This window comes from Oncorhynchus masou, chromosome 31 (assembly GCF_036934945.1).
Source record: "Oncorhynchus masou masou isolate Uvic2021 chromosome 31, UVic_Omas_1.1, whole genome shotgun sequence".
Classification (NCBI taxonomy): domain Eukaryota; kingdom Metazoa; phylum Chordata; class Actinopteri; order Salmoniformes; family Salmonidae; genus Oncorhynchus; species Oncorhynchus masou.
In genome coordinates this window covers 35,775,750-35,799,588 of record NC_088242.1, presented here as the reverse complement: position 1 = coordinate 35,799,588, position 23,839 = coordinate 35,775,750, and the positions used below count along the sequence as shown (strand labels likewise).

Below are 23,839 nucleotides of genomic sequence, written 5' to 3'. Positions count from 1 at the left end.
TCTGTCGATGTGCCCTTGAGCAAGGCACTTAACCATACTTTGCTCCAGGGTCACCGTACTACTGTGGCCTACCTTGGAAAACAACACATTTCACTGCATCTATCTAGTGTATGTGACAATAGAGCTTTTTTTTTGTTGCTATGGAGTATTGAATACAGGAGTGTCAATCATTTTGACCACTATCTTTTTGTGATTTTTAAAATTATTTGTTAAGGTCTTAATTCTCTTTCTCTGAGCAATTGTTTTAGTATAAAAATTCCAATTTGTAAGTCGCTCTGGATAAGAGCGTCTGCTAAATGACTTAAATGTAAATGTAAATAAAATACTATTTCATGTGTTTTTTTAGCATAAAATATAGCTCAGTATTTGTATTATTTATGTATTTCATTATGGACCCCACTATGTGCAAAGCCTACAGACCTTCAACCTTACATCAATAGATAAAAAAAAAGATTAATAGCCATCATCCCTCCTCGTCCTTGGACGTAGCCTGCTCGGTGTAGCTCAACCAGTTCTCCGTTTGGTAGTACATCTGAGTCGGCGCTTAGTTACAGGGCAGCCGCAGCAATACATAGAATGGTCAGCTGGGCGGGGTGCCGGTTCCACGTGCACCAGAGGTCTCAATCACCTCCAGGATCTCTGGAGTGAGCTTCATGTCGTGAACATTGGGAGCTGCGCCAGTTGCCAGTGCCCACACCGGAGTCCAGCAGTTCCTTAATTGTCTTCTGGATCTCTTTTGTAAGGCCCTTTGCAAGGGTCTCTGAAGATGCACTGGGTCCACTGCAGGTGGCAGTGTGACCTCGAAGCGCCAATCCTCAGGTCCGGTTCTCTTCTCCAAGTTGATGCAGTGGGTGTCCATGTCTGATGGATTTATGAAGACAATCTGCAATGGCGGGCTTTTATAGGTTTTGGAGTCATTTGCACCATAAGGGAACGCCAAATGACCTCATATTTTTCGACCACGACTCTTTGAACACGTTAACTTTTGTAGCTGTCTTTCATTTTGTTCATTACATGTTTTATAAACTGGTGTGCGGGATGATTAAACTTAATAATGTGCCTATGACTATTTGCAGGTCTGAATGAAACAAACAGGGATAATTACATTTTGAAAATAAATGTTTCTCTGATTCTTTGCTATGAATTGGACTTCGTTCATCATAGAACGTTTAGCCCAGACATTTCAACAACCATATTGCTCGGCTGTCAATTATCTAGTTATATTCTGAGAAATGTGGAGTTTTGCTGTTGTAACCGTCAAAGATGATTAAAATACTGATATTTATTTCTCATTTACATTTTTGTCGGACATTTCAGCCACGTCACAACACCTGACAGTCCGAAGGTATCGCCTCAAGACAGCAGGAGCAGGCGGAAATGCGCAGCACCAAGTTATCCCCGCAGCCGCCCCATGTCATGCCAGCGGATCCCCCTCTTTGTGGACTTCGAGGTAATCGGCTGGGCTGGCTGGATCATTTCTCCACGGGGTTACAATGCTTACTACTGCAAGAGCTCCTGTCCGTTCCCACTCGGAAAGAGTTTCCGTGCCACGAATCTCGCGACTCTGCAGTCTGTCATGCACGCTCTAAAGCTCTTCAATGAGGAGGAAAACGTGGTTCTGAAACAGTATGACGATACGGTTTCGTTTTGAACAGCTTTCAGAAATCTTTGTTGAATTGAAAATATTAACAGTGATAAATGTATGTTTTTGTAAGAAATAAAAGTTGGTTGTTGCAATTTAACATGTTTGTATTGATATTTGAAAAGGCTTTGAGGCCGTACAATGGCAGTAGGCCTGATGGAAGTCCCCGTGTCACCGACCAAGGTCCTGAAATTAAGCGTCCGGTTGGTTTATAATTGCCCTGAAAGATAAACCTTTTACAATTAGAGGTTATTGCTATATTACGAATGCTGGCCTTCTTTTCAAGCACATACCATTATCAACATATTTTTGTGTCATGGTTGTCATAATGAGGGGGCGACCCAATGGGCTCATATTTTTGTTTCTGCCTTAGCACTACCGATGTAGGATCTTCATTTGATCACCCTGTCGCAGAATAACTTTCCTTTAAATTTATAGATTTTAGAGGTTGATAAAATGTATGAACCCCTGCAAAAATGTCCATTATAATCCACATAATAATTCACATTTCCTGTTGCTGCAGGATTATTTTTCCCGCTGTTGCAAACTGGCTCAAATTAAGATGCTACATTTTTGTACGCCCTTGATTCAAATCACAACAACTTGATGAGTTAATCATTTGAATCAGCTGTGTAGTGCTAGCCAAAAACATAAATGTAAAACAAGATTAAGAAACACTGTTATGGGATGGATATGTAACTATATGAAAGATCATATGAAAGACTGATATCCTAGTAACTATATCGTGTTGGCCTACAAATGTGGTTTCATCTTGTTGTTTGTTTGCTACATCATACACTAGGTTTGCGATTTCCATCTTCAATGTAATGAACAATACACACTAGATGGCGCCAGAGGGCTGAGTTTCACATTTAAAAAGCCAATCTTGCATTCACAGTAAAAGATCTCTCACCATAAATTGAGATGAACCAAACAAAATGGAAAAGCATTACAATGCGGTGTAATAAGTGCAGTGTAGGCCTGATCATCAAGTCTTGCTACCTACGAAAAGGTAAGCCATTTTAAAATTGATAAAAATCACTTTTTGAAATGTAAACTATATATATTTTTACAACATCAAGATTATGAAATTACAACAAATAATAACCCTAGTTCTTCAGAAGTTTTTTTTATTGGAATGATTTACAAAAACAAAATGTAGCCCTGCTTTATCTAGTCATTAAATCCAAAATACTGCCAAACTTTCCAAGTATCTCCAAGTATTTCCAATCATGTTAAAATGATCAATTATTGGCACTTACAATAAATGTAAATACCATACATTTTATGATATAAGTATGAAACAGAATATGTGACTTTCAATATTCAGTTGCATGAAATATTTAAACTCGTGCATGCAAAACACAGTGCATACTGTATATTAGAGTGAAAATAACGAAACTGATATTGGTAATGACTACTGAAACGTAGATCAAAACATAATGTGTCCTTTTTGTTTAAATAAAAAAAAAAAATCTGTCAATTGTGTTATTTGTGAGGACAAACAGCTTTGTGTGAAAAAAAGTCCCAAAAAGCAAAACTTGACATCAATAAAACAATTACAACAATTCATGAAAAGAGGTGAAACACCACTTCAATTATATTCATAGAAATCCTCTCAAGATTTACAACCAAACTTCCTGTCTACGTGTGAAAATACTTATGTACATAGAACTTCCATGTCTTTTTCTTTATGCTGTCATTTTCCATCAAAAAACATTTAAGAATCATATCTTAATCATACATAAATCCCTGTGGTCAGACACTCCCAAATGCCATTTAACTCTACAGTAGCTCGAATAAACCACAAATGCAAATTAACACTCCACTTCAACATTAAACTTTTGATAAAAGCCCTATCAGTTCATACAGTCATAAAGGTCCTCAGTGCCTAAGAACTCCCCTAGCATGTGGTCTTGTGAGCCATACACTGGCTCTAGGTAGGGATGGCCTTCGCCGTTGTGTTTATATCGCTGCCTTTCCCGCATCCGTTCAAAGTCTTCCTGGTCCAGTTGTGAGGGGTGGACAGTGGACTTCTGTGATGGGATGGATGAGACAGGCACTGGGACAAAGGAACCTTGGTAGAGCACCATAGGTGCGTTCATCACCTCCATTGTGGGGCCTTCTGGAGGTTGAATAGGTAGCTGCACGTAATTCCCAGTTTCTGGATCAAAGAAGGTCTTCGTCTTGACCTGGACGGGCATGTCGACTACAAAGTACTGCCCAGAGTCTGGGTCCTGCAATAACTTCCGTTGGGTCATTGGGAAGGAGGCATAACGGTGCTCGATGCTGGATTGACGGGAGAACTGGCCGGTGTAACTTGACTGGCGGGATAGATTAGGGTGAGGTGATGTCAAGTCTATAACGCCACTGGCATAGGAATCAACACTGTGGTTTCTGTGTTCTAGTTTCTCTCTGTTGGATCTCTCGCGGGCTCGGCCCCTCTGAGACAGCTCATCCCTAATGGACTTCTCAATACGCTGACTCCTCGGCTCCGGTCTTTCCCTAGGAGATGTCTCACTGCTACGAATTCTCTCTTCTGCTTTATTACCAATGTGTCTGTCCATGCTCTGAGCTCTAAGGCGCTGTTGTCTCCCAGTCATGGATCTCTCACCGTTTGGACTTTTATGCTCACTGACAGCTCTGTCACTGCTACGGAATCTCTGTTCTGGCTTGTCGCGGCTGTGTTTCTCACTCCTATGGCACTCTGATTCGCCACAACATTGTTTGCCACGGTTACGGCTTTGACGCTCGGATCCTCCATGTCTCTGATTGTCACTGCTGCATTCTTGACGCGTCGATTCCCCATGCCTGTTTTCCTCACTACCACGACGGCTGGGCTCTGTTCTTTCTTGCCAGGACTTCTCACTGCTATGGCTCTGATGTTCGGGTACACCATTGTGGTGCTTCTCACTGTTACGGGCCTGGCTCTCTGATTCATTGTGCCTGTGCTTTTCACGACTACGGCCTTGATGCTCTGATTCACCACGGCTGTGCTTCTCACTGCCACGGCTGCTGTGTTCTGTCCTCTCCTGATGTTGCTTCCCTCTAGTACGATGTTTCTCACTAATATCACTACTACTACTTTTCTGCTCCAATGATTTATCCCTCTTGTTTTTGTCACTTCTACGACTACAGCTCTTAGTACTGCTCTTTTGCGGTTGACTTTCCTTCTCTTCCTTTTGGATCCTCTTGGTGGTCAGCTTCATGGCTTTGAAGAGGGCCTTCTCGGACTTGGGAGGCACCACGGGGGGTCTGCCGGGGCCTTGGGTGTCGTTGGCGCGGCAGACAGAACCGGACCTCTCGCTGGGCACCTTGTAAACGTCTGGGGTGTCATCAGCTGTATCCATTGTGCTTGTCCTTTCTTCTGATGATGGGCTTAGCCTTGAATGTTGTTATATTCCTGTGTGACTGTGAGGAAAGACCCGTATTGTTGGCCTTTTGGCTGTTTTCGGGGGTCAGTTTTGAGGGAGACAGTGGGGTGAGTGGTGAGTGGTGAGATGCAGTCTCTCTTGGTTTGAGGTGTTTGTCTGTTGTGATGGTAGCAGCATGGAGCTCAGGGATTTCAAGATGGTCTTCCTCGCCCCTCTCAGAGCCATTTAAGCTCTCCCTGGGTGACCACGGCGCACGTTGGCCTTTCCGATTGTGCTCGGGGGTTAGTTTTGAGGGAGACAGCAGTGAGTGTGAAGAGTGGGGAGATGCCATCTCTTTGGGTTTGAAGTGTTTGTCTGGTGTGGTGACGGCATTATCGGGTGACTGCATTTCAATGGATGTTTTTGGAAGATCGAGATGCTCTTCCTCGCTTTTCTCAGAGCCACTCAAGCTCTCCCTGGGTGACCAGGGTGCACGCTGTGATGGGTCATGGTTTGTCTTGTCCAGAACCGGTTTCACTGTCTTGGTTACAGGCGAGGCATGATCATTTAATATGTTGTCTTTCACTTTGAATAGAGACGGTTTCCCCAGAACGGGCGAAGAGACGTTGGACTGAGATGTTGGCGTTTGATTGTTTGTGTTGTCCATCGGGCTCTGGAACCATCCTCTTTTGTCCATCTCTCTGGCTCTCGGCCCATTTTCCTCCTTCAGGGATGTTTCTCTGTCTCGCCTGGGACGAACTACTGGCTTGTCTTCAACGTCCTCATTTTCATGATCACTTACAGAGTAATACTCCACTTCTGTCCTCCTCTCCAAATCCCCTCTCACAAGTTCTGGACCATCCTTTACTCCTTCCTCAACCTCCTCAAATTTTGCAATCAAATTCTCCAAAGAATGATAGATGTTTGAGTCAGTTTCAAGGTTTCTTTGCAATGTATTTTCGACAAAGAAATATGATGACTTCGGGGACATACTGGTTTGATTCTGTTGACTTGGATTTATACTACTGCCATTTGACGACGGGGACACTAATGTTTCTCTAATATCTTGGTCAAGTACTTCATCAACATGTACAATATCTTCACAAACCCTAACTGATTTGTCAGACTCTTCAGTTGCTTGAATCTTTTTCATGCTATCTTTTTTCATAATTGATTCATCCTCAGTACTGGTGTTTACTTGGTTTGAAGGTTTTGAATGATCCTTGTCTGGTTTTAAAGGGGCCTTCCTTCTCACACACAGTTGTTCCTGTTGTTCAATATTGTGTTGTATTTTCTCTGCTTTGAGTTTCTTCCGAGGAAGTGTGTTAGTTTGCCTTTCATTTAATAGAGCCTTCATTTCTTTTTCCTTCTCCTCACTGGGGGAAAAACAGGTATTTGCCTCATGTGGATACTTTGAGTACTCTCCTTGCTCAGCTGTCTTCTCCATTTCAAGTGCATCCGTTTGTTGATCAGCTTGTATCTTTGCATCGAGGGCCTCCTTACTTGAGACCTTGCCCCTTGCGTGTGTGTTCTCTTTTCGTAGAATGTTTTCATTTTTACTATCCCTAATTGAAAAGTCCTTGTTCTTTGTGCTCTCCTCAATTATGTCCATTACATTTGCACATTCTTTCTCCTTCTCTGAGCTGTATTCTTTCTTAATGCTCCCTTTCTTGCTCCTCGGTGGTACCTTTGGTTTGATAACTGGTGCGTCCCGTTGACTCTCCTCTGTGACGACCTCATCGTTTCTAGAGGTGTCGTCTCTTGTTTCAACTGATAGCTGTTTAGCTATGGTTCTATCACTCTCCTCTGCTGGGTATTTGCCAGATCTAATATTGTGTTTTTGTTTGTCACTGACATTATTGATTGTGTTTCCTTGCACTTGCTCCTCCCTGATATATCTTGTTGCCAGTTTATTTTGTTCAGTGTAGATTGTGGCACCGAATCTGTGATTTTCGCCAAGTTTTGTCTCGGTCTGGGAAAGAATTCCTTGTATCTGATGATGATCCTTCAGATCCCCTAGCCTCCCTCTTACCTCATTTTGTTTCCCCTCTGTTGCTTTCCTGATATAATCCTGTCTAGCTGGTCTACTCTTTTGGACTCTAACATTATAACTCTCATCAGGGTTCTCATCAGGGACTCTATTGTTTTCACCTTCTTTATTACTAAACACTTGATTTTTACGTTTCTCTGCTCGATCCGATATGATTTCCTCGAGTGCCATTTTAGCCTTGTCGTAATTGTCATTGATCAAAGATTTGTTTACAACCACGTTGTTGTCTATCTTTGAGAATACATCACGCCTAGCTTGCTCCTTCTCTTTATTCGCAAATGCCTCTTTTTTAGCGAACGTGTTTCCTCGCATAGAAAGAATGCCCCTTTTAATGTTCCTAAGCTCCCTTGAAATTAAATCGTTTTTCGCTTTTGCCTCCCCATCTATCATTGGCTTGGGCTTCAAATTCTCACCGTCCTTGCTATGGCGTCCACCCAATCGAGCCTTCTCCAGCTCTTTAAGTGCATGTAAGTCGCTTATTATATTTTCACTATCTTTCCTTTCTTTGTGCACTGACTTCTCTGCATCCTGTACTTCCTTATCTATGTCTTTCTTGTTATTCACCTCCATTTTAGGTGCTAAATCTTCCTCCTCCTGCTCTTCCTCACCATTCTCCATCAGTGCATATCTTTGGCTTTTAATATAGTTGTTCTGTCTCGCTGAAAATATATGCTTAAACCTGCCTTGCTCTTTAACATGCTCCTTCTCTTTTTCTACCACCATACGTTCTTTCTCTTTTTCTGCCCTTTCTATTAATCCGTTGGCGAGGATGTTTTCCATTGGATAAATGTCACCTGTTGCCTGTGGCTCTATCTGGCTGTAGCTTGGCCTTGGCACTGAAAATGAATAAAGCAAATGTCTATCCTCTACTACAATTCCCTTTTCATCTTTCACTTGAGGGTCCTCTGTTTTGACAATGTTGGTCTTATTGGTTAACGCTTCAACAGCTTCTGCTCTATTGGGAGAGAATAGTTTGTTTCGGGTGGTAAATATTGCTTCCATACCGGCTCTCATAACCTCTTCAACACTGTCTTTGACATTTAACTCAATCATGTCCTTTGTTGACCTGTTGGTGTTGTACGTTCTATTTGAGGGCAGCATTTCATTTTGAGCTGTTATCAATGTGTCCCTAGTTGCTGTGATGGCTTCTCTTGTACTTGCAGTCTGTTCATCATTATGTTTTTCCTTGAATTCCACTGTGTCTTTTGTTGGCTGTTTCGCATTGTCTGTTCTATTTGGGGATAACACTTTGTTTTGTGCTGTAGTTAATGCTTCCCTATTCGTTCTTGTATGTACAGGCTGGTCACCGGCACCTTTCTCCTTTAGCTCCGACATCTCTTTCACTGGCTTTTCTGATATATTGAGAGAAATCCCATCCTTTTGTGTAGTAGGATGGTCTTTTGTGTTGCCCGACATATTCGGAGAAAGCCCTTTGTTTGGTGTGGTAATGGACAAAGTATCCTTATTCATTGACGGTGAGAAGTGTTTCATCTCTGGCTCTACAAGACTATTGTACAAGTTCAGAGTTGGGTACATTTGTTTTTTAGTCCGAGGGCTCTTGTTCACCTTTGGGTGTGAAAAGGGAGACCCGGGGCTTCTGCTAGCCGCAGCCTCTCTTTTGGTTTGCAATAAGTTGGATATCAAGTAATCGTCTGATATATCAGAATCTAGATATTTCCTAAGACCAGCATTGCTAGATTCCGAAACATCAGGGCTACAGATAGGCAGTCCATCTAATAGAATGGCAGGTGTACTGAAGCCAGAGGCTAGAATGGCAGGTGTACTGAAGCCAGAAGCTGTAACGTCAGAAGGAGCTTGTGCATATTTGAGTAGTCTCTGTTCCAGCAGCTTTGGAGACAGAGTACGCCGATCCGCCTGTTCGGTTTTGAACTTTGGCGGGCTGTACCTGCTCTTGACCCTCTTCCTGTTATCCTTGAGGTTGAACAACAAACTGGACGCGATGGATTTGTAGCTCTCTCGTTTGATGACCTCTGGGGTCGACCTTGATTTGACTGGCGACACATGCTCTAAGTCTAGGCGGGTGAGATCAAGGAGAGAGGGAGAGAGCACCGCTGACAGGATCTCTGAGGTGTCTGTGGCCTGTCTGGATGGTATTATGGGTGTCATCAGCTGAGAAATGCTGAATGGAGTAGAGGTCAAAGAGCATGGCTCCTCCACTTCTTTCACCTTTATCGACTTTACTTTCTTTTTATAAGGTATGTTACTCTCCTCCACCAGTTTGGGGGTTTCAGTGGGAGTGCAAAGTAGTCCTGGTTGGTTGACAGGCACAGCACTCTTGACTCTCACTCTGTTTCTTCTCCAGGGGGTGCTGGTTTCACCCTGGGAAGAGGTGTCTGATGCACACCTCTTCTCAGGGGCAGAGGGTTTTGGCAGAACCTTGGGTGGATGACGATGAGGAGGAGGGGGTTCAACTGGTTTCTGGCACTGCTGCTCCATCTCCTCTGCACGCAAAGTCTCTATTCTATGTGCCTCAGTCAGCTCTTTGTATAAAGGGGAGTCATACCACTTAGGGAGGTTGTCCACCACATGGGGAATGGAGGTGATGTCTTCCTGGCCGAACGGAGAGTAGTTAAAATCCCTCCACGATTGGAATGGGCTGAACTCGCTGTGGAGGAAACCGTTTTTGATGTGCAGTTTCCGAAGCTTGAAGTTGGATATGCAGTTTTTTGTCTTAGAGAACTTTGCATCCTTGCCTGATTTCTTGGCTATGAGGTTGTCATAATCTGAGGAGAATTCCGATAGTTCCCTTTCGATGCTGAGGAGGGCCGACTTATCCCAAGAGTCTCCGTTAGTGTCCTTAAAATCCCAGTTTTTAATCAGCATGCCCTCACATTTCTCCTCTGTAGCGCTGAATGCCCTGAGGAGAGTCAAACTGGACATGCTCTTCTGCTGCTTCCAGGGTTGAGTGCCAATTGTACCATTGATTTGGTGCTTTTTACCAGTGTCTTTAGTCCTTTTCAGGGGCTCCTCCACTAGGGGCTTGTGACAGCTGAAAGGGTATCCGTATGAGAACTCATCGTTGTAGGCGGCCTCGTCTCCGATGCACAGGCTCCGGAAGGCGCGGTCGGTGAGTGCTGACCTCTCGGTCCGTCTCGTCCATGAAGATCTCAGTGAAGCCATTGGGGAAGCGGTGGTGGAGCATGGTGCTCCGGTGGCTCACGTGTTGACGCTTCTCCACGCAGGTCATGGTGAAGGCTGATGGTTGACACCAATCACACCTCTGCAGTAGGTTGTAGATGGTGGAGTCTATATGGTCCCCAGTTTAGTCAGCTCGCCATCTTCCTGGGAAAGAGATACAGTGTCACAAAGAGGAAGCCCTGGACCTTCATAACGTCATTGCTTTACGCAGATTGTTTAGAGAAGAGTTTACATTTCATCAGCCTAATCATTTGAATACATTACCAGCTAGACATTGTGGTATTTATTTTGTGCAATTCCTCCTAACGGTATATAAAAAAGACTGTGTCCATTTTGATAGCACTTTAAATGGTTTGGCATACCATATATTTCGCTCTGACCTTTGTGTATATGACATGTGTGAAATCAACTATCTCGTAGCAATGTACACCCCAAACACACACCATACCGCAGGCTATTTTAAGGAAAGGAATATGTTTTTAGGCCCTTTACTAAACATCAGGCATGACAATGGCTATGAACAGCATGAGAATAAATACTGGGATTTTATAGGAGCTAATGCCCATTCTGCCCTGTACTGCCCTGTATCTGACGACCTTCGCCTCTCCGAGTCCGTACGGGAGTTGCAGCGATGGGTCAAGACTGTAACTACCAATTGGATACCACGAAATTGGGGAGAAAAGGAATAAAAAAATATATAATATCATTCAAATACTAAAATACCCCAAAAAACTGGGACACTCCTAAAACTAGCTACAGCTGATTGAGATAAATATTCACACAAACAGAGTGAGGGTACTGAATGTATAGAATAAGCCTTAGATTTGTATTCAATAAAACACCCTGAGTAAAACTTGATTCAAAAGCACAGAAGAGACATGATTCAGATTAATGTCCAAGTTCAAAGATCATGCCAAGATCAATAACAGTTATCCAGCCATTTATAGGCCTCTCTCTGCAGACAGTCATTACATCTACATGCTAGTCTTTATATATATATGTGTGTTTATATACGTGTTATTATCGGAGAAGGCCATCAATTTGTTGTCACTGTTGTTGTTTGCACCATTCCTATAAATCAGCATTGGTTTGTATACAACCATGTGGGTAGCATGTTGCTTTCGCATTAGTACGTTACATGTGGTGACATTTACAATGGACATACAGTACTTTGCTTATTATATATTTTCATATTGTGATTGATGGTCAAGCATATATAAGGAAATCACACACCACAATGGTCTTTAAACATTTTAAATGGAGACTAAGTCTACATCAGGCACCGACAATGCCCTTAAATCAAGACATCATTCACAGTACACTTTGCAGCAGCTGCTTAGCTTAGTTTAGCTATCTGGGTGAGTGCCTAGAATAGCTCATTAACTCATTTCGATATTCTGACCTGGGAGCTTAACAATTGGCATATTGGTCAACTTCACTGCTAATACAAAACTGGGGGGGCCTCCTGAGTGGCGCACTGGTCTAAAGAGAACCTGGTGCCACTAGAGGTCCTGGTTCGACCCCAGGCTCTGCCGAAGTTGGCCGCGACCAGGAGACCCATGGGGTGGCGCACAATTGGCCTAGTGTCATCCGGGTTAGGGGAGGGTTTGGCCGGCCGGGATGTCCTTGTCCCATAGCGCTATAAAGACTTTGGTGGCGGGCGGGCGCATGCACGCTGACACGGTCGCCAGGTGTACGGTGTTTCCTCCGACACATTGGTACGGCTGGCTTCCAGGTTAAGCAGGAATCAAGAATCAGTGCGGTTTGGCTGGGTCGTGTTTCGGAGGACTCGCGGCTCTCGACCTTTGCCTCTCCCGAGTCCGTACGGGAGTTGCAGTGATGGGAAAAGACTAACTACCAATTGGATACCACGAAATTGGGGAGAAAAGGAATAAAAAATATATATTATAATTAAAAAACTAAAATATCCCAAAAAACTGGGACACTCCTTAAAACTAGCGACAGCTGATTGAGATAAATATACACACAAACAGAGTGAGGGTACTGAATGTATAGAATAAGCCTTAGAGTTGTATTCAATAAAACACCCTGAGTAAAACTTGATTCAAAAGCACAGAAGAGACATGATTCAGATTCCAAGTTCAAAGATCATGCCAACATCAATAACGGTTATCCAGCCATTTATAGGCCTCTCACTGCAGACGGTAATTACAACTTAATGAAGGTCAAACACATGCATTTTCAGTCCTTTGCCCTCAATATAAAACAATATACTGTATTAAGTCATTATGACCACTATTCATGAGTTAAGGTGAAAGAATGCATCCACTTTTCAGAAGAATTTGGCTTGCAGGAAGCTATTTTCCAGTGCTTATAATTTGAAACCAGTTAGAGAGACGGTGATTTCCCAGCATCTGGTTGGTTTATTAATAGCAGAGAAGGAACTACAGCACAGAGGCTATCTATCACACCCCAAGGTAAATATTCAGTAATATACAGTCAATGTACAGGAATATGCATTATGCGTACAGTAATAAGCAGTAAATGTAACATTACTGCCAGCAACATAACAAACATTGTCTTAAAAGTTCTGCCTCATAGCTCTCATAAAATGTCTGGACTTTCATTAAAAAAAACTTTAGTTGGTTTATTAAATTGATATATCTATTTGGATCACTGACTATGTGATCCAAATATAAAAATATATACACACACTGTTTTTTTGTCTATTAAACATTGATCAGAAATACAGTGTAGACATTGTTAATGTTGCAAATGACTATTGTTGCTGGAAACAGCAGATTTTTTATGCAATATCTACATAGGTGTACAGAGGCCCATTATCAGCAACCATCACTCCTGTGTTCCAATGGCACGTTGTGTTAGCTAATCCAAGTTTATCATTTTAAAAGGCTAATTGGTCATTAGAAAACCCTTTTGCAATTATGTTAGCACAGCTGAAAACTGTTGTGCTGATTAAAGATATAATAAAACTGGCCTTCTTTAGACTTGTTGAGTATCTGGAGCGTCAGCATTTGTGGGTTCAATTACAGGCTCAAAATGGCCAGAAACAAAGACCTTTCTTCTGAAACTCGTCAGTTTATTCTTGTTCTGAAAAATGTAAGGATATTCCATGCGAGAAATTGCCAAGAAACTGAATATCTCGTACAACGCTGTGTACTACTCCCTTCACAGAACAGCGCAAACTGTCGCTAACCAGAATAGAAAAAGGAGTGGGAGGCCCCGGTGCACAACTGAGGAAGAGTAAAAGTACATTAGAGTGTCTAGTTTGAGAAACAGACATCTAACAAGTCCATAAGTCCAAGTCCATTCCATAAAAAATCTGCCGTTTCCTGTCAGGATTTGGCCAGGGTTGTTCCGGGTTTTGGTCAGTAGATGTCCCCATTATTATTTGCACCTGTGTCTCGTTTCCCCTGATTGTATTTAAACCCTTTGTTTCCCTCAGTTCTGTGCTCTGTGTTTGTATGTTAGCACCCTGCCCTAGTGTTCTGTGTGCTCTTGTCGATTCCGGGTGAAGTTCTTGTGGTATTCTGTTTTTTGTTTTTGTTTATTTTTTGGTGAGTTTCTTTTGAGGTCTTTTTGTGTTTTTCCTAACCTTTTGGATTTGCCATTTTTTGTATTTTAGGATTTTTTCTTTATTAAATACACCGTCTTAAGTACTGCTGTGTCTGCCTCATCTTCTGGGTTCTGCTGACTATTCGTGGCTCAGTTGGTTAAGTGACTGTTTCTCACTCCGGAGACCCAGGTTCGAAACCGGGTCCTGACAGAAACACAGAGCCAAAAATGAACCCAGAGGCAGCCAGTTCCCAGGACCTTTTGCCACGCTGTCCCACCACCAGGAGACTGTCCAACGCCACGAAGCCGCCCTGGTTCAGCAAGAGGCCTTAATGGCTAGACATTCTCATCTTCTGTCGGAGATGCTGACTTCCATAAAGCAGATATCTGATCGACTTACCCGGCAACGGTTATCCCAGTACCTCAGGTTCACGTAATGGCAGTTAACCCCTGGCTGAACCTCGTCTTCCACCTCCCCAACGGTTCTCAGGTGATCCAAGTGCTTGTAAAGGCTTTCTCACTCAATGTTCTCTCTCCTTTGAGCTGCAACCTTCGTCGTTTCCACCGACCGGTCTAAGATCGCATATATCATTACCCTGCTGTCGGAAAAAGCCCTGGCCTGGGCTACTGCTGTGGGATGCCCATAGTTCCTGCTGTGCCAGCTACTCTGCCTTTGCTGAGGAATTCAAACGAGTGTTTCAAGGCCCAAGCAGTGGTTCTGACTCAGCCAAACAGCTCCTGACTCTCCATCAAGGTTGGCGCAGCGTGACGGACTATGCCATCCAGTTCCGCACGGTGGCAGCAGCGAGTGGCTGGAACAACGAGGCGCTCACGGTGTGCTTTCTGAAAGGCCTTTCGACACTATCCAAGATGAACTGGCCACTCGGGAACCATTTCGAGTCCCTGATCAAGTTGGCTTCACGCATTGACCAGCGTCTGAGAGAGAGAGAACTCAACCGTAGACCTCTAGCCCCTATCAGTCCCAGCTCCGAGTCCCCACCTTTATCATCGCTGGCTCCACCGGAACCCATGCAGATTGGACGCATCTCCCAGGCTGAGAGAGACCGCCGGATGAGGGAGCGACGCTGTCTATATTGCGGCAAACCGGGCCATCCACGTGTCCCGGGCTCCAGGGAAACGCTCTGTCCCGTAAGACCGGGGGAACTGTAACGGGAAACATAACCTCCTCCCATCCGTCCAACTCCCGTCTGCTCATTCCAGTCACCCTCTCCTGGGACAACCACAAGCTTCACCTTCAAGCCTTGGTAGACTCTGGAGCCGCAGGTAACTTCATGGATGGTGTCTGGGCGAAGGAGAATGGCGTTCCCTCTGAACCTCTAAGTGACCCCATGAGGGTTACTACATTGGATGGAAGCCCTTTGGGATCTGGACTTGTCACTCATGTCACTACCTCCTTGAGACTTTCAGTTTCACAACACCAGGAATTGATGAACTTTCATTTGATCTCCTGTTCCGAGTTCCCTCTCGTCCTTGGATACCCCTGGCTTCACAGCCATAACCCTCACATCGACTGGTCTGTGGGCACTATCAAGCAGTGGGGTCCTACGTGCCAAGCTACTTGTATTTTCCAGAATTCCCGAGTTCTACTCCCGAGTCTTTAGAATCCATCGACCTGACCCGAGTTCCCGAGTGTTACCATGACCTCAAACTGGTGTTTAGCAAACAGAGGGCCACCATGCTACCACCCCATAGATCTTACGATTGCCCCATCGACCTGTTTCCGGGCACTTGCCCCCAGGGGTCGGATCTTTTCCCTATCTCCACCCGAACGAGCTGCATGGATACCTACATCAAGGACTCTCTGGAAGCAGGCCTCATGCGTCCATCAACAAGGCGGGAGCAGGGTTTTTCTTTGTGGCCAAGAAAGATGGTGGATTACGTCCTTGCATCGACTACCGGGGACTCAATGACATAACCGTCCGTAACCGTTACCCGCTACCCCTTATGGCCACAGCCTTCGAGCTGCTCCAGGAAGCAGTTGTTTTCACTAAGCTTGACCTGCGGAACGCATACCATCTTGTGCGGATCAGACCTGGTGACGAGTGGAAGACCGCTTTCAACACGCCTACTGGTCACTATGAATACTTGGTGATGCCCTTCGGCCTGACCAACGCCCCAGCGGTGTTCCAAGCGCTCATAAACGATGTGCTTAGGGATATGCTTAACATATTTGTGTTCGTTTACTTGGATGACATCCTCATCTTTTCGAGCTCCCTTCAAGAACACACTAAGCATGTCAGACAAGTACTCAAACGCCTCCTGGACAGCCATCTGTACGTTAAGCCGGAAAAATGTGAATTCCATTCATCCCGAGTACAATTCCTGGGATTTGTAGTGGAACCCGGTCGAGTCCAAATGGACCCTAGGAAGGTAGGGGCAGTAGCGGATTGGCCCACCCCCAAATCCGTTAAGGATGTTCAGCGTTTCCTGGGCTTCACAAACTTTTACCGCAAGTTCATCAAGAACTTCAGTTTGGTGGCAGCTCCTCTCTCAGCTTTAACCAAAGGTGGCAATGCAAGGTTTGTGTGGGGAAGAGAAGCTGAGACGGCCTTCCAAGGACTCAAGCAGCGCGTCCTCTCTGCTCCCATCCTGATACTACCGACTACGGATGAACCATTTGTGGTGGAGGTAGACGCATCAGAGGTTGGTGTTGGAGCTGTCCTGTCTCAGAGGGTGAAGACAAGAAGCTTCATCCGTGCGCTTTCTTCTCACACCGGCTTACCCCGACTGAGAGGAACTACGATGTGGGGATCGTGAACTCCTAGCGGTTAAGATGGCATTGAAGGAATGGAGACACTGGCTCGAGGGGCTTCTCACCCGTTTCAAGTGCTTACGGACCACAAAAATCTGGAGTATATCCAGCAGGCGAAGCGATTGAACTCTAGACAAGCTAGATGGTCTCTTTTCTTCAATCGATTCCAGTTTATCTATCGGCCCGGGTCGAAGAATCTCAAACCGGATGCCCTGTCCCGAGTCTACGCTCCTGCCATTCGAGATGACACGGACATGCCTGTCCTTCCTGCTGCTAAGATTGTGGCTCCGATCTCGTGGCAAGTTGAGGATACCGTGAGACGTGCTCAAGCTAGCGAACCGGACCCTAAAGGAGGCCCTGCCAATCGGTTGTTTGTCCCCAAGGCAGTGAGGACTCAGGTCCTTCTGTGGGGGCACTCCTCTCGCCTCACCTGTCATCCTTAGGTCGCACCTTGGAGTTCATCCAGCGTAAGTTCTGGTGGCCTACCATAAGAGAAGACGTTGCCACTTTCGTCAATGCCTGCCCCGTGTGCCAGGGCAAATCTTCTCACCTCCGCCCTCAAGGACTCCTTCACCCTTTACCTGTTCCCCACAGACCCTGGTCCCATATCTCATTGGACTTTATTACTGGACTTCCTCCATCCCATGGCAATACTACTATCCTAGTCATAATCGACAGGTTTTCAAAGGCGGCCAGGTTTCTGACTAAGTTACCTTCTGCCAAGGAAACGGCTGAGTTGGTAATTAATCATGTGTTCCGAGTCTTCGGCATTCCTCAAGATGTGGTTTCTGACAGAGGTCCCCAGTTCGCCTCAAGGTTTTGGAAGGCCTTCTGCCAACTCATGGGGGCTTCTGCCAGTCTATCTTCAGGGTACCATCCGGAGTCCAACGGCCAAACAGAGAGGATGAATCAAGAGCTGGAAACCACCCTCCGATGTATGACTCGTGACAACCCGTCCACATGGTCATCCTTTATTGTTTGGGCCGAATACGCGCACAACACCTTGCGCTCCTCCTCCACTGGTATGTCCCCGCACGAGTGTCAGTTTGGCTATGCTCCTCCATTGTTCCCGGACCAGGAGGCAGAAGTCAGAGTGCCTTCAGCCTTGAGGTTCGTCAGACGCTGTCGGCTTATGTGGAGGAAGACCCGTCTTAATCTGATGCGTTCCTCACAGAGGTATCGCCGTCCCGGGCCTACCCTGCGCCCGGCCAGAGAGTCTGGCTTTCCACAAGAGACTTACCTCTACGGGTGGAGTCTCGCAAGCTGTCCCAAAATACATCGGTCCCTTCAAGGTTGCCAGGAGAGTTAACCCAGTTTCTTATCGCCTACACTTACCCAGATCCCTTAAGATTAATCCCACATTTCATGTGTCATTGTTAAAACCTGTTGTTTTTTCTCCCCTTGTCCCGGCAGACAGACCTCCCCCTCCGCCTCGTGTCATTGGAGGCCAGCCGGAGTCCACCGGATACTGGATTCCCGCCGGGTGCAGCGGTCCTGGCAGTATCTGGTGGACTGCTACGGTCCTGAGGAGCGCTCCTGGGTTCCTGCCAAAGACATCCTGGACCCTGACCTCATTCGTCAGTTCAGGGTCCTCCACCCTGAGAGAGCTGGTAGGAACGTCAGGAGCCGTTCCTAGGGGGATTCTGTCAGGATTTGGCCAGGGTTGTTCCGGGTTTTGGTCAGTAGATGTCCCCATTGTGCTTTTTGTCCCTATGTTTTTCCCTTGATCCCCATTATTATTTGCACCTGTGTCTCGTTTCCCTGATTGTATTTAAACCCTTTGTTTCCCTCAGTTCTGTGCTCTGTGTTTGTATGTTAGCACCCTGCCCTAGTGTTCTGTGTGCTCTTGTCGATTCCGGGTGAAGTTCTTGTGGTATTCTGTTTTTTGTTTTTGTTTATTTTTTGGTGAGTTTCTTTTGAGGTCTTTTTGTGTTTTTCCTACCACCTTTTGGATTTGCCATTTTTTGTATTTTAGGATTTTTTCTTTATTAAATACACCGTCTTAAGTACTGCTGTGTCTGCCTCATCTTCTGGGTTCTGCTGACTATTCGTGGCTCAGTTGGTTAAGTGACTGTTTTTCCGGAGACCCAGAAACCGGGTCCTGACAGTTTCCAGCTACAATAGTCATTAACAATGTCTACACTGTATTTCTGATCAATTTTAAGTTATTTTAATGGACAACATTTTTTTTTTCTTTCATTAACAAGGACATTTCTAAGTGACCCCAAACTTTTGAAAGGTAGTGTATTTACTAATATATATATATATATATATACAGTGCCTTGCGAAAGTATTCGGCCCCCTTGAACTTTGCAACCTTTTTCCACTTTTCAGGCGTCAAACATAAAGATATAAAACTGTATTTTTTTGTGAAGAATCAACAACAAGTGGGACACAATCATGAAGTAGAACGACATTTATTGGATATTTCAAACTTTTTTAACAAATCAAAAACTGAAAAATTGGGCGTGCAAAATTATTCAGCCCCCTTAAGTTAATACTTTGTAGCGCCACCTTTTGCTGCGATTACAGCTGTAAGTCACTTGGGGTATGTCTCTATCAGTTTTGCACATCGAGAGACTGAAATTTTTTCCCATTCCTCCTTGCAAATCAGCTCGAGCTCAGTGAGGTTGGATGGAGAGCATTTGTGAACAGCAGTTTTCAGTTCTTTCCACAGATTCTCGATTGGATTCAGGTCTGGACTTTGACTTGGCCATTCTAACACCTGGATATGTTTATTTTTGAACCATTCCATTGTAGATTTTGCTTTATGTTTTGCATCATTGTCTTGTTGGAAGACAAATCTCCGTCCCAGTCTCAGGTCTTTTGCAGACTCCATCAGGTTTTCTTCCAGAATGGTCCTGTTTTTGGCTCCATCCATCTTCCCATCAATTTTAACCATCTTCCCTGTCCCTGCTGAAGAAAAGCAGGCCCAAACCATGATGCTGCCACCACCATGTTTGACAGTGGGTATGGTGTGTTCAGGGTGATGAGCTGTGCTGCTTTTACGCCAAACATAACGTTTTGCATTGTTGCCAAAAAGTTCAATTTTGGTTTCATCTGACCAGAGCACCTTCTTCCACATGTTTGGTGTGTCTCCCAGGTGGCTTGTGGCAAACTTTAAACAACACTTTTTATGGATATCTTTAAGAAATGGCTTTCTTCTTGCCACTCTTCCATAAAGGCAAGATTTGTGCAATATACGACTGATTGTTGTCCTATGGACAGAGTCTCCCACCTCAGCTGTAGATCTCTGCAGTTCATCCAGAGTGATCATGGGCCTCTTGGCTGCATCTCTGATCAGTCTTCTCCTTGTATGAGCTGAAAGGTTAGAGGGGCGGCCAGGTCTTGGTAGATTTGCAGTGGTCTGATACTCCTTCCATTTCAATATTATCGCTTGCACAGTGCTCCTTGGGATGTTTAAAGCTTGGGAAATCTTTTTGTATCCAAATCCGGCTTTAAACTTCTTCACAACAGTATCTCGGACCTGCCTGGTGTGTTCCTTGTTCTTCATGATGCTCTCTGCGCTTTTAACGGACCTCTGAGACTATCACAGTGCAGGTGCATTTTTACGGAGACTTGATTACACACAGGTGGATTGTATTTATCATCATTAGTCATTTAGGTCAACATTGGATCATTCAGAGATCCTCACTGAACTTCTGGAGAGAGTTTGCTGCACTGAAAGTAAAGGGGCTGAATAATTTTGCACGCCCAATTTTTCAGTTTTTGATTTGTTAAAAAAATTTGAAATATCCAATAAATGTCGTTCCACTTCATGATTGTGTCCCACTTGTTATTGATTCTTCACAAAAAAATACACTTTTATATCTTTATGTTTGACGCCTGAAATGTGGCAAAAGGTCGCAAAGTTCAAGGGGGCCGAATACTTTCGCAAGGCACTGTATGTATATACACACAATACCAGTTGAATGTTTGGACACACCTAAACATTACAGGGTTTTTCTTTATTTTTACAATTTTATACATTGTAGAATAATAGTGAAGACATCACAACTATGAAATAACACATAAGGATTTATGGACACTTAACCAGCATGGCTACCACAGCATTCTGCAGCGAAATGGCATCCCATCTGATTTGGGCTTAGTGGGACTATGATTTGCTTTTCAACAGGACAATGACTCAACACACCTCCAGGCTGTGAAAGGGCTATTTGACCAAGATTGAGTGCTGCATCAGATGACCTAGCCTCCACAATCACCCAACCTCAACCCAATTGAGATGGTTTGGGATGGGTTGGACAGCAGAGTGAAGGGAAATCAGCCAACGTGCTCAGCATATTTGGGAACTCCTTCAAGATTGCTGGAAATGCATTTCTGTTGAAGCTGGTTGAGAGAATGCCAAGAATGTACAGAGCTGTTATCAAGGCAAACGGTGCCTTCTTTTGAAGAATCTAAAATCTAAAATATATTTTGATTTGTTTAACATTTTTTGGTTACTACATGATTCCATATGTGTTATTTCATAGTTGTGACATCTTCACTATTATTCTACAATATAGAAAATATAAAAAGTAAAGAAAAACCCTTAAATGAGTAGGTGTGTCCAAACTTTTTACTGGTACGAAATATGCATATGATATCATAAAAATAAAAAGTATTGAATATTGACGGCAAAGGATGAGATTATGTTTGTCACGTAGCTGTGACATATGTGATGTTTAGGTATTACTGTAGAAGGTCCACATTGTGAGCTCTTCACCCCAAACATAAAAAAGGATCCTGACGGTGTGATCCAAATATCCCCTCACATATCCATGCATTGGACAGTTATTATCACATATGAAAATAAAATGCTGGTTTACCTTTTGATTGTGTATTCCATGTTTGGGGTAGAGAGATGAATCCACGGCCCCTGCTAAAAAAACATAGGCATGAGTAACAACAACTTTACAAGCAGGAAAAAAGTTTTGTTGTAATAAAGAAATAGCCAAAGAGAAGTCCTTGAACTTACTCAAGCCCTGAGATCCATGTGGTAAATGCAGTGGGGCAAAGGACACTCAAAGTTGAGCACAGAAATGTGTCTGTACCGAAATAGATGCAGAAACCGGTGTGGCCAAACTGACCAGTAACACAGGAAGCAGCTAGCTACCCCACATATTGGAGTAACCATGTTGGTGTCGAGTGGCAGCAGGCCCATGAAATGGAAACGCTCATTGGCTAATTTTAGTATCTAGGAGCATGGGCCCATAGCAGCCTGCTCGCTTTGCCTTTAAACATCTTCAAATACTAATAGTGGCTATTCATGTGAGGGGTTGATTGGTGGAGAAAGTCTATAGCTCCTGGTGAACTCATGGGGTTGTGGCTTACTGCCTGGCTATCTTTTGGCCTGTGACTCACTTGTCTCTCCCATGGTCTCTCCATGCAAACAAGGTATCAAAAATAGCTAATTGCATCACCAACACAAGTGTCACACTCATTAAAGCGTAGAATGAGAGGCAAATGGCATCTAATTACAATGATGGGTTTGTACTGGTTTTCCAACACACACTGTTCATGATTTGTTTACTGTCTGGGATCAGCTGTGTGGTCTGCCTTTGTCACTGAAGCTGCTGTATATGCTGAAATCCTGCAGACAAATTTAGATTATAATACTCCAATGAAGATTATTGCGTTTTGCTTCTGTCATTGAGACATTTTTCGAGGTACTATTTACCATATTCACTTTCGTTGAATTCGCTCCTTACTGTACCAATGTGCTCTATTTAAGCAGGTCTATTTTTGTCACATTGTATTTCATACAGTAACGGCCTGTCTCTCGTTATGTCACACCTTCCATATCTCAACTAATCAGTCAAATGTCAGGCCAACACCTGTTACTGGCAGCAAGCAAGGTCCAGTGTGATTATAGGGTCTGGAAAAAGAGGCTTCAATCCCTTTGCTGACTTGACAGATACAGAGTAAAGGGTTGTTGCAGAAGTATCGAGACAGGGAAGTATTGTATCTTTGAAAAAGCAGTATGTAAAGGAAAATTGGAGACATGTTTGACTTTGACATTTCTGTTTGCAAGCTAGTGACACAAACCTTTATCTAAATGTTAGACAATAAAATGTGCATTTTAGTTTAACCTAGATGGTTTGAAAGAATATACTGGAAGTCCTTACATTGTTTTGGAGAGATTATTTTACTTCGCCATCAGCACTCATGGAAGGATTTAAAAGTAGAGTGCAATCCGAGTGCATTTCCCAATTACTATCTGTAGCCAGCCACTCACCTCACCCAGAATAAGGTCACATGGTGTCAGCAGGGGGGTCTCTCCACCTAGCAACCCAGCTTCCAACCTAGATCCAAACGGTCTCTTGTGTCAGTTCCTCCCGTCGCCCTTCTCCCTGCAGCCAGCCAACGCTATAATAGGAAATTGGAGTGGCGGGCCGCTTTCCCCTGGAGTGTGGCAGTTAGTCAGGCAGGGAATCATGCAGGGAGGCAGGGCCCATCTGATGGACATCCACACATGGGCCTGTGCTGGGCAGCAGTGGGGGGCTGGCTGGCTGGGTGGCTATTAGTCACAGCCATTGGGGACCATGTAGGCAGGCACATGACTAACTGACAGATTGTCATGGCAGCCCAGTAAATTCTGGCTTTTCTGTGTGGCAGTATGTGGACGAGGTGCAGGGCTGGTGGAATGACCCTCATTCCTGTCCGCTGATGCTGCTTACACACCTGGGGTTAGCTAGCCTTTTAGCCTGTTCCTCTTGGATACATCAAGTCGGCACTCATACAGTTGGCCCATGGCTCCCTGGTTCATAAACAGTGTTCTGAATCATTACACAGCCCACACATTTAGACCCAACACCTCTGAGGTGAAATACATAGCACCTTTTGTTGTAAGAGTGTAAGAGTGTATCTTGAACCTAAAATGGTTATTTGGCTGTCCCCATGGTAGAAACCTTTGAAGAACCCTTTTTGGTTCCAGGTAGAACCATTTTTGTTCCATGTAGAACCCTACATGGAACCCAAAAGAGTTCTGCCCTGGAACCAAAAAGTGTTTTCCTATGGGAACAGCCGAAGAACCCTTTTGGAACCGTTGCTTCTAAGAGTGTATGACAAGCTGGGAATCAGGCCACCAGTACTGTATAAAGCAAGTTGGATCTGGCCAGTGAAAGTATGAGGATATAAACACATTTTTCTTACCTTTATAGAGACACTTTATATCAAAATAGATATGTTTGAATAGGGCAAACAAAACAAACCTCTGAATTTCAAACTAACTGCACTATCCATATCACGTTTCAAGGTAACACCCAGATGCAGATAACGTTGAAATTAACAACAGTTTATTAATCCAACAGGGGCAGGCAAAA

The 23,839-nt window shown here is 44.2% G+C and overlaps 1 long non-coding RNA gene across 1 annotated transcript; it reads right to left on the bottom strand.

Annotated features, from left to right (window-relative positions):
• Positions 1-10,286: 10,286 nt before the first annotated feature.
• On the bottom strand, positions 10,287-21,561 carry LOC135525176 (uncharacterized). The gene is made up of 3 exons (XR_010453084.1): positions 21,493-21,561; positions 21,344-21,396; positions 10,287-10,348 (listed from the first exon to the last, which is right to left on the bottom strand). It is a non-coding gene; the product is annotated as an uncharacterized LOC135525176 (long non-coding RNA).
• Between the last annotated feature and the right edge of the window lie 2,278 nt (positions 21,562-23,839).